This window comes from Phyllobates terribilis, unplaced genomic scaffold (genome assembly GCF_046119375.1).
Source record: "Phyllobates terribilis strain yellow unplaced genomic scaffold, ASM4611937v1 Scaffold_175__1_contigs__length_3988992, whole genome shotgun sequence".
Classification (NCBI taxonomy): domain Eukaryota; kingdom Metazoa; phylum Chordata; class Amphibia; order Anura; family Dendrobatidae; genus Phyllobates; species Phyllobates terribilis.
Window position 1 is genome coordinate 3,826,094 of NW_027362935.1, and position 11,598 is coordinate 3,837,691.

Here is an 11,598-nt window from a genome sequence, read left to right on the forward strand (position 1 = left end):
AACCTGGCATATCTCCAAAATGCCCAGAGACTCAATCCTCGCCAGGCCCGGTGGTCGTTGTTTTTTGCCCGCTTCGACTTCATTCTTCATTTCCGTCCGGCGGACAAGAACGTCAAAGCTGATGCCTTGTCCCGGTCCTTCCTGTCCTCCGATCAAGAGGAGGAACCTACGCACATCATCGACTCCTCCAAGGTGATGAATGTGGCCCCCTTGGATCTGACTCGTCTTCCACCCGGTAAGACGTTCGTAGCTGTGCCAGATCGGGAGAGGGTTCTTCGCTGGGGACATTCTTCTAAACTAGCTGGCCATGCTGGCCAAAAGAAGACCTTCCAACTTATTACCCGGCATTACTGGTGGCCTACCCTGTGTAAGGACGTGGTAGACTTCGTCGCGGCCTGTTCATCCTGTGCCCGTAACAAAGTTCCCCGACATCTACCTGCCGGCCATCTCCTGCCCCTTCCCGTACCTGCTGCTCCTTGGCAACACATCGCTATGGACTTTATCACCGACCTTCCAGTTTCTGCCGGTTGTACTGTCATTTGGGTTGTCGCTGACCGTTTTTCTAAGATGGCCCACTTCATTCCCCTGCCTGGTCTTCCATCTGCACCCGAGCTGGCTAAAGACTTTATCCGCCACATCTTCCGTCTCCATGGTCTGCCCCTCCACATCGTGTCGGATCGTGGGGTTCACTTCACCTCTCGCTTCTGGAGAGCCACATGTAAGCTGCTGGACATTACCCTGGATTTCTCCTCCGCTTACCACCCTCAGTCCAATGGTCAAGTGGAGCGGATCAATCAGATCTTGTCCAGCTACCTCCGGCACTTCGTTGATGCTCACCACTCGGACTGGGTGGATCTCCTACCATGGGCCGAGTTCTCTAATAACAACCATGAGAGCGAGTCCTCTTCCAAATCCCCGTTCTTTATAGTCGGTGGCCAACATCCCCGGATTCCACTTCCTGTCTCCGTTTCTGTGGACAACCCTGCTGCGGAGTCTCTTGTCAGCGAATTTTCTACTATTTGGGAGAGCACCAGGTCCGCTCTTCTTCTCTCCTCTGAGCGGATGAAGAGATATGCTGATAAGAGACGTCTGGATCCGCCCCAATTCCGTCCGGGAGACAAGGTTTGGCTCTCATCCAAACATGTGCGGCTCAAAGTACCCTCCTACAAGTTGGGTCCTCGATTCATCGGCCCCTTCGAAGTCCTCAGGCAAATTAACCCTGTGGCCTACAAATTAAAACTCCCGGCCACCCTACGGATCCCCAACTCCTTCCACGTATCTCTCCTCAAACCCGTTGTCTTTAACTTTTTTTCCAAAAATCCAGGTGCCCCTCCTGCTCCGGTTTCCGCTGATGACATCTTTGAGGTAGAGAGTATTCTGGCCTCCAAGAGGGTAAGAGGAAAAACCTTTTTTCTGGTAGATTGGAAGGGGTTTGGTCCTGAGGAGAGAACTTGGGAACCCAGGGAGAACATCAACGCCCCGCTTCTCCTTGAGAAATTTCTTTCTGGCCAAAAAAAGAGGGGGCCTAAAGGGGGGGGTACTGTAGCATCGGCGTCTCTGCCCCATTCTAGGCAGAGACGCCGTCCCTCTCACCTCCCCGCTCCTGGCGCGGCGTCCTCCAGCGCTGCTCTCCCCGCTGCTTCCGGCACGCGCTCCTTCCCCGGCAGTGTGCTTAGGGCGCGCGCGCTCCCCTTCTCTTAAAGGGACCGCGCGCGCCGTCCTAAGGAGTCCCCGGCCAATTGCCGGAGGACCTCCCATATATAAGGCACCTCCTCCAAAATGGAGGTGCCCGAGCAATGTTGTAGCACTGTTCACTACTCTGCTTCAGCCCTCAGGTCCCGTTGCCAGTTACCTGCCAGATTCCTGCCAGTCTGCTGTCTAATTCCTGCCTGATATCCTGCTACCTGCCTGCTAGCCTGAGGTCCGACGGTCTGCCTTCCAACTTCTGTCAGTCTGTCTAAGGACCAGCTTGCCCGCTCACCTGGGAGCGCACATCTTCTACCTGCCTGCTTGCCTGAGGTCCGACGGTCTGCCTTCCAACTCCTGTCAGTCTGTCTAAGGACCAGCTTGCCCGCTCACCTGGGAGCGCTCATCTGCTGCCTGTCTGCTAGCCTACCAGGAGGCTCTGCCGTCACGTGCTGTGACCACCCGCCTGTCCAGAGACTCCTGCCCGCTCACCTGGGAGCGCTCATCTGCTACCTGTCTGTTGGTCTTCCTGGAGGCTCCGCCGTCACATGCTGTGACCACCCGATTATCCAGTGACTCTCGCCTGCTCACCTGGGAGCTCACGTCTATCATCTGCCGCCACAGGTCGTACCAATCCTTTACCCAGAGACTGCCCCGGTCACTTGCCGTGACCTCCTGCCCGTTCATCCAGAGACTGCCCCGGTCACTTGCCGTGACCTCCTGTCCGTTCATTCAGAGACTGTCCCAGTCACCTGCTGTGACTGCCTGCCCGTCTACCCTGGTCGCCACCCGCTCCCTTACAAGGACCGCCCCCTTGTATAGTAGCTCAGAGGTTCCGCCTCCCAGACCCGTTACACGCGCGGCCTCCTGCTGTGTATAGATGGTTACGTGTGCTCAATATTGAGTCATACAATTAATGTAAGGCTATGTGCCCACGATGCAGAAATGCTCCGGATTTTTTTTGAGCGTTTCCGCATCTACCTGGCAGAAAAAACGCATGCGGATTGTACATGCTTTTTTCCTGCCTGGGACTTGCTGATGTGAAGCGTTCTTCACTTGCATTTCCGCATGCGGGTTGACAAGCGCTTTCCAAGCGATTTTAGCATCACTTGGAAAGTGCTTGACAACTTGGTCACACTATATAAATACATGCAACCGGCATGGATTTATATAGTGTGACCATAAAAGAATGGTAAAAAATAAATATATAATTACATTCTGATGGCCTGCCGACGTCAGCGGTCGCGTGACCCGTCACATGACTAAATGACGTCACGGCAGGTCCTTTTCAGACCATCGCGAGCTGCCGGCAAGCCAGGACGCATCGGATAAAGACACCGGGGGCCATCAGAAGGTAAGTATAATATTTATTTTTTATTTTATTCTTTTTTTACAGGTTCTATGGTACCCGGGTCCGGAGGACAGTCTCCTCTTCTCCAAACCCGGGTACCATCCGCACATTGAAGCGCATGGATTCTGCATGTACAGATGCAGTGATTCGGATTCCATGTGTTCTAATGCAAGTCAATGGCGGCGAAAGCGCCGTGCTTCCGCAAAATAATTGGTAGTGCAGCGGATTTTTCCGCAATGATAATCCGCAGCGGAAATTTACACAGCATGTGCACAGCACATGCGGGTTATCATTGGGGAACATGGCAGACCTTCTACCAAGCGTTTTTAAGCGTTTCTGCAGCGGAATTGCCACCGCGGAAACGCTTAAAAAACGCATAGTGGGCACACAGCCTAAAAAAATTATTATAATTAATATTGTGTTCTCCCCGCCTCAGTCCTCACAGCACAACGCAGAACACGAGCTCCTCATCACCAGTCCTCCTGTCCCGGAACAATGTGCGCACTGCTGCAGCAGCAGGTGGAATAGTGTCCACTGGACTGAGAAGGCCCCGCCCCTTCCGGTGACGTCATGATTCCATGAAATCACTCCTCCCCCTCAAGAAATCAACTCCAATCTAGACGCTCCCTTGTTGCTGGGGCGTGGTGACCCTGTAGCTGGGTGATTGCAGTCAGAGTAGTGGTGTTTGGCGTCTGTACTACAGGTAAGAAGATGGGAATGCGCCAAGGTGATTACTACATTCAGGACAATAAGTAGCTAGCTGTAGGTGTGCAGAATCCCACTCCCAATATTGTCAGGGTCTCGCACCCCCTCGTGTCGTGGGCTGTCAGGCTCCCGCACCCCTTCATGTCGTGGGCTGCCAGGCTCCCGCACCCCCTCGTGTCGTGGGCTGCCAGGCTCCCGCACCCCCTCGTGTCGTGGGCTGTCTGGCTCCCGCACCCCCTCGTGTCGTGGGCTGTCGGGCTCCCGCGCCCCCTCGTGTCGTGGGCTGTCAGGCTCCCGCACCCCCTCGTGTCGTGGACTGCCAGGCTCCCGCACCCCCTCGTGTCGTGGGCTGCCAGGCTCCCGCACCCCCTCGTGTCGTGGGCTGCCAGGCTCCCGCATCCCCTCGTGTCGTGGGCTGTCAGGCTCCCGCACCCCCTGGTGTCGTGGGCTGCAGGCTCCCGCACCCCCTCGTGTCGTGGGCTGCCAGGCTCCCGCACCCCTTCGTGTCGTGGGCTGTCAGGCTCCCGCACCCCCTCGTGTCGAGGGCTGTCAGGCTCCCGCACCCCCTCGTGTCGTGGGCTGCCAGGCTCCCGCACCCCCTCGTGTCGTGGCCTGTCAGGGTCCCGCACCCCCTCGTGTCGTGGGCTGCCAGGCTCCCGCACCCCCTCGTGTCGTGGGCTGTCAGGCTCCCGCACCCCCTCCTGTCGTGGGCTGTCGGGCTCCCGCACCCCCTCGTGTCGTGGGCTGTCAGGCTCCCGCACCCCCTCGTGTCGTGGGCTGTCAGGCTCCCGCACCCCCTCGTGTCGTGGGCTGCCATGCTCCCGCACCCCCTCGTGTCGTGGGCTGCCAGGCTCCCGCACCCCCTCGCGTCGAGGGCTGTCAGGCTCCCGCCCCCCGTCTTGTCGTGGGCTGTCAGGCTCCCGCACCCCCTCGTGTCGTGGGCTGTCAGGCTCCCGCACCCCCTCGTGTCGTGGGCTGTCAGGCTCCCGCACCCCCTCTTGTCGTGGGCTGCCAGGCTCCCGCACCCCCTCTTGTCGTGGGCTGCCAGGCTCCCGCACCCCCTCGTGCCGTGGGCTGTCGGGCTCCCGCGCCCCCCCCTCGTGTCGTCGGCTGTCAGGCTCCCGCACTCTCCCCTTGTCGTTGTCTGTGGAGAAGATTAATACATATTTTCATTTTTCAGGTTTTCTCTTATAAAACAAGATTCATGAGCTTCTGTCTTTGACTGAAAAAATGGCGTCTGACAAGTCGCTGCTGTCTGCAGAAATGAACACAAACATGGAGGAAGCGCTGTATGAACAGATGCTGATGAAGGTACGAAAGATAAATTGGAGAGGCCAGCAATCACCGGGTGAATGTCTCCTCCGTCAGCCGCTGGGGGCGCGGCAGTCTCCAACATTTACCTAATGTGTATTGTTGGCTTTAGACCCCTCACAGTTGTACTATTTTGGTGCAGGAAAAATCAGTTTGCAGAACCATCCTGTTCATGTTACTCACTGATTCTCACTTGTTGCCTCATTTCAGGCCAAACAGGAGATGGAGAGCAGAATACCGAACTTACCAGAAAGCAGAGATCAGACCCCAGCCGGGTGAGATGGGCGTCCTCTGATTATTATCCAGATTACTTTGTGCATATTATGTGACAGATACCACAGTGGGGCAGTGGGGTCTTATTGACTGCAACGGTCACATGATGCAACCAACGTGGGGGGTCACATAATTTCTTATGCAGTTGATTACATGTAAATGCTGCTTGGCTTTTGCCGATTTTATTGTGTTTTTGTTCACTTTTTGTTTTTATTTCTGTGTTAGGTTTCAGCATTAAAACTCGCACATCCAAAAATACCAAAATCTTTATTAACATCTGCAAGTCGAACTAGATCCCAGCGGCCCCGGACCTGACGGAGCAGGAGTTAGTCAGCATCCTGGAATCTGATGATCCCTCCGGCTATCGAGTCCCCATGAGCCTTGGAGAGCCCCACGTTGAAGTTGATAATAGTACGTTTTTTTTTAATACAGCGCTTCTCTTTTTAAAGGGATAGTCCAGAGATATCCTTAAAGGGGTTAAAATAGCAAGTATTACAACTTACTAATCCTCAATGGTCAAAGGTGCCATCTCCACAGGTTCTGGTAGGTCCACTTCCAGTCTGCGGACAAAAGTTTGACATCTTGTTGTTGACTTTTGAACTTTTTTGGTTTAGATTTGGGACTTAGAGGGATTGTCCACTACTTGGATTCCCCTTTAAGAACTTATACCACTTATTCATAGCAGCCCTACTAAGGTCAATGGATTGAGTCGGCACCGCAAAGTATCTAAGTCCTGGTGCACTTTGTCCTACAGGTGGAGGCGGCTGCTCGGCGTACGACATAGTGATTAATGGCACCTTCTTTGAGAAAATTACGGTAACTGCAATTGCTTATTCCGACATACGAGCTGTCTGCTCTCCTTTGTGTCAGCTCCTTACTTTGTATTTTTTTATTAGAATAATGAGCTTTTCAGGGAATTTTTTATCACCGTGGCCATGGAGGGACTAGAGAACAAGTACGAAATGGAGCTGTCAAGAGGTAACGACCGCATCACTGATCTTTTCCTTGATTTTTCCATCGACCACACAAGGACTTGTTCTTTCGTGGAGCAAGTTTACCATATAATATATTGAACATTTTTATGTACCAGCCTGTTGTATGGCACCGTATCAAATGCCTTTGAAAAGTCCAGATAGACAACATCCACTAAGTTTCCCTGGTCCAACCTGAACTTACCTCCCCATAGAATCTTTTCAGATTAGTTTGCAGGACAGATCCCTCATAATCATATGTTTAGGTTATTCTTATTGGGGTGCTCCAGGTTAGTATCTCTTAGAAAACCCTCAAAGTTGTTGCCCACAGTACAAGTTAAACTTACCGACCTATAAATTCCAGGCTCAGATGTTATCCCCTTCTTGAATATTGGTACCACATTTGCTATGTGGGTGTAACCCTGGTGGATATGGACCCACTGCCCCACGGGAGGGTTGTGACTAGGCGTCTACTGGTCTCCACTAGAACCTCTGGTGGTGAGGATAGACTGGGCCGCCGGTAGACACCAGGTACCACTTCAGTGCAGTTCCCGGGACTGCAGCAGCATTCCGGAGGTACCAGAGTACCAGACTCAGGAGAGCGAAGACAAGGACTAGGTCAGACAGTCTGAGATCAGGGCAGGAAGCACAGGTTCAGGATAGAGAAAAATGGCAAGGGGGACAGGGGTTTTTGATACCAGAAAACTCCTTTAACGCTTGCAACCTCTGTTGCTTGACTGCTACTCAAACAGTCAAATCAGTCAGTAAGAATTTAGGGAACTTCCATGGCGATATTTTGCATCAGTATTTGTTAGCAGACGCCAGGAGTGGATCCAAAACAGAAGAGGTGAAAGTGTTTCAGTTACTATTTTTCACTGTGTTTGTTCCCCTCTGGTTTTCAGCTTACAAATACTGATGTAAATTAGTGCCCAAAATACTCACTGTGTGAATGAGGCGAGGAAGCTGCTTGTAGTACTGTAATAGAAGTCCTTATTCTGAGGATGAGTTCTGTAATTCTTGTCTTCTCTGCTCCATCAAACTCCCCAGAGCAGGGGCAACCCCTGGAGCAAAACTTCTGGCGACAGATGTCCAGATGTATGACTCAGTGATGTGTGATGGACCCCGACTCCCAAACAAAATGAATCAGAAACATACAAAATAAATACACAAATCATTGCAATTAGGTGTCAAACGTTCTCAACTTTATTTAAATTTACATGACACCGAAAATGGCACAACCCTCGACTCACGAAGAGTCACCCTCCAGCGCTCAGGAGAGGAAAACCCCCTGTGGAGGAAACCTCTAGGGAACCATGGCTGGAGGGCTGCCCTTCCCTTGGGCTTAGAGAGTTAGTGCCGATATATGACGGAGTTTTAGAATTTCTACATATTTACAGAGAACGACATAACAAATATAGACTATTAATGTGATAAACTGGATGTGGGAGAGATCTGGCTGCGATATCTGTCACCACATTTATTGCTGGAACGAATTTAGTTGGTCTGATTTCCCAGGTGGATCTACCACTTCTCCCTTACAGATCCAGCTCCGTCTCTCAAGATGTTGGGTACTTGGTTACAGGGGTTGCTCATTATGGATAACCCCTAATAGGATGAGTATCCCCTCCCCCTCCCAATTTATCACCCATTAAAGTCAAGGATCCATCCATGAACTCCCAAAGAAGAGCAGCTCTTTGTACATAGTAACAGAAGGGGATCCTGTTTTGGGGACCCCCCCTCTGTTACCTTCCCTTCCCCCCGGGGTGTCTAAGAAGACAACCCCTTTCCCTGCTAGAACCTCCAAATTACACCAACATTGGCACATTACGTGGGGTGGTCAAGCTCAAGGTCCTCAGGCGCATCATCAGTAATGGCGCTGATCATGGCAGCGCGGCATTCTTTTATGGAATCTTCTTTATGACACTTGTTTATGCCCTCACAATAGTTGTCATGGTTACTACAAGGGCTATTACTGATGCAGGGTCCAAGTATTAACCCTTTCATCATTGGTAATTCACTTTCATTATGGAGGCAAATAACTGCACTTGTTACCAAGCAGGAGTCTTATCATTACGGCTTCCCTTAGGCACCATAAGAAATAAAGATTATAGAACATACGTACAAGTGTTTCAGGAGTGTTTTGCACTTTTTAGATCCATAGATTGGGCTTATAACTAGCACTTTATAAAGCGGAAAATTAAGAGGAAATTACTTGTAAAATAATATTATAGGGAATTGCATTTCAAGCATTTTCCTAATGTGCATTCTGCATACTTGCATAGTTACATAGGTTGAAAAAGTTTTAACTTTAATGTCCTAGGTCTATCTCCAAAGTTATACATTTTCTATTACTAGATTATTTATAACCCACAATGTCATGTTTTGTTAAAAAAGTATCCAGCCCTTCTATAAATGCTGTTATACTATCTGCCATTACTATATCTTGTGGTTGGCATTCCACAGTCTGACTGCTCTAACTGTAAAGAATCCTTTCCTATTAATTTGCCAGAATCGCTTCACCTCCGCTTCTTATGAATGTTCCTGGTGCTTTGTAAGGTCCTGGAGAGTGATAAGTCATGTGCCAGTACTATGCATTGACCACATATGTATTTATACATATAAATGTATATTTATGAAGGAGATGATAATTACCCTTTATAGAGGTGTTACGATCATTCATAAATTGCTTTCATTGGTTTGATCTCCAGGATTAGGAGAGATTTGGGGTGTAAACGTAATAAACAATGAGTAAAACATCAAAGCAAACGAAAAAGGGTTTGTGACCCAAACTGGTAGGTGAGACCGGCTAGCCCCATATTATACGAGATCACAACCAGGTTTCGCCTGAGGAGGGCAGCACTAATGAGTCCTCAGGAGCGCATAACCCTGAAATATGCAGCGATTCTACACTACCCATTATAAAAGGGTTTAATATGCTACTTACTACCATGTTTAAGTTAAGATACAAGGCATACTTGTAAGGAGAGATGAAAAAGGTGACGGGGGACAACATATAAATATACTGAGGAACTCTATACACTAGTGGCCAAAATTGAGGCAACACCCCCAAGATTTATGAATTTTTAGCATTTTGCCAATACAAATACAAATTTCATGAATGTTTTTGATTTCACAGTAAAGTTTTTAAGTAGAAATAAAATCTCATATAGAAACACAATATTAGCTGGAAATTTGTTCATTTGTCAACAAATTGGACACTATTGTCACTCAGATGACTGTGGGAGAAAAGCCATTGATTTGTCCTATTTTCATATCTAACACTAAATGTTAATACTCAGTTGGACAGCCCTCGGCCTTGATGACTGCCTGGCATCTACTTGGCATGCTATCTACCAGTTTGTGTAAATCAGATGGTGTGATGATATGAAGCCATGATTTGATGATGGCTGCAATGAGTTCCTTCTTGTGTGAAGCCCGCTGTTTTGACACCGCTCTTTTGAGCCGAGCCCAGAGATTCTCAATAGGATTGAGATCTGGGCTGTTTCCTGGCCAATTCAATAGCTGGACATTTTTGTCCTTGAACCAAGAGAGACATTTTTTAGCTGTATGGCATGGGGCTCCATCTTGCTGAAAAATAAACGGTGTCCCTTCACCAAATACATCATGTGCCGAAGGAATGAGTTTAGGCTGAAGGACTTCCTTGATGTACTTTTCAGCATTAACTGTTCCTTCAATTACCTGCAGCCGACCACCTGCATCTCTGGACACGCAGCCCCCTACCATAACACTCAGAGGAGGCTTCATGGTGGGTATTGTACCCTCTGGCAACCAGTCCTCTCCAGGTCGTCGTCGAACGTAGCGGACACCGTCGCTGCCAAAGATGGATATGCGTGTCTCATCGCTCCATATAACATTTCTCCATTGTTCAATGGTCCATTTACAATGTTCTTTGGCCCCTGTAGACGTTTCTGACGCTGTGAGGCATTCAAAAATGGCTTTTTACCTGGTATTCTGGCTCTTAACCCCGCGTTTACCAGTCGTCGTCGAACCGTCCGGTCAGACACTGTCACTCCGGTGTTGACAAGCTCCTTGTTGATGTTAACAGCCGTTTATTTCCTGTTATTTAGGGCGATTCTAACAATTCTTCTATCAGTCTAAGGAGTTGTAGCCTTCTTCCTTTCTCTACCTGGTTTATTCTTTATTGAACCAGTCTCTTGAAACTGCTTACACACTTTGAGAACGGAAACATGTAATTGCTTACCTACTGATGACAAACTGGCTTTAAAATATAAAAACCGCATTTTAATCGCACAATATCTGTCTTACAACCCACACCCAGGTCACTATAAACCAACATAGAATACATATGGCAGAAGAGGGCGTGTGTACAAGTAAGTAGGTCAGTGAAAACTTCCATTAAATATTGGTGATGGTGAAAAACTGAAAGTGTTGCCTCAATTTTGGCCACTAGTGTATAACACAAAATATAAACAAAAAAGAAAGGGAAGAACATTTCTGCACAAAAATCGTGTCGCTCAGCAGGAAAATCCCCTTGAAATTGCGTTTTTTGAGATTTTTTTTCCCGTTCTTTAGAAACGCTGCAAAAATACTGAAAGAATAGACATGAAACTGCTTCAAATCTGCAAGGATTCACTTTTCCTGCTTTTCCTGGTACTATCAAACATAGCGTTTTTGGGAACTTGGAGCTCTATATTACAAATATGTCCGTCCCTCCAGTTGAAAGAAATTAACATTTTCCTGGAGGGAAGTTTATATTTTACATTATGTCAGTTTTTGTCTATCGATGATAAAGTGCAGTTTGCAGCAATTTTTATTGTGACATATACCCAAATCATTCTCGAAAATATTTCACATTCAACGCGCGTCGGGCGGGCCTGCGTGCTCTCACATGCCAGGGCTGAGTTTCAGTTCCAGTCCGACCCTGTTAATCATCTATGGTTTCCCTTCAGAGTGGAAAATGCTGAAAAATCGGAAGTTCCTGGGATCCATTTTTGAACAGAATATCAGAACCAAATCAAAACCGATGATTCAGGAAATGGACATAATGGGGTAAGTCCCAACTCTAAGGTACAAGTCTATGGCATACAGTCTGTAAAAGACGACAGAGTAGGCTGCTGTTGAGCATCGGCGGCTTCTTCTCTGATGTTCCTCGCTCATCCATGCAGTACATGGTCGGCCATTCAATTGATTGGATGTCTTATAATACCACATTTCCCCTAGGGACACAAAGTATGAAGAGCGCCACTCCTCCTGGTGATAGGTTATACCCAACAGATGGGGCAGCGCCACTCCTCGTGGTGATGGGTTACACCCAACAGA

General features: G+C 48.9%; 1 long non-coding RNA gene across 1 annotated transcript; it reads left to right on the forward strand.

Moving 5' to 3' along the window:
- Positions 1-5,617: 5,617 nt before the first annotated feature.
- Positions 5,618-6,304, forward strand: LOC141212410 (uncharacterized). Its single transcript, XR_012282171.1, has 3 exons — positions 5,618-5,737; positions 6,081-6,142; positions 6,223-6,304. It is a non-coding gene; the product is annotated as an uncharacterized lncRNA (long non-coding RNA).
- Positions 6,305-11,598: the final 5,294 nt, after the last annotated feature.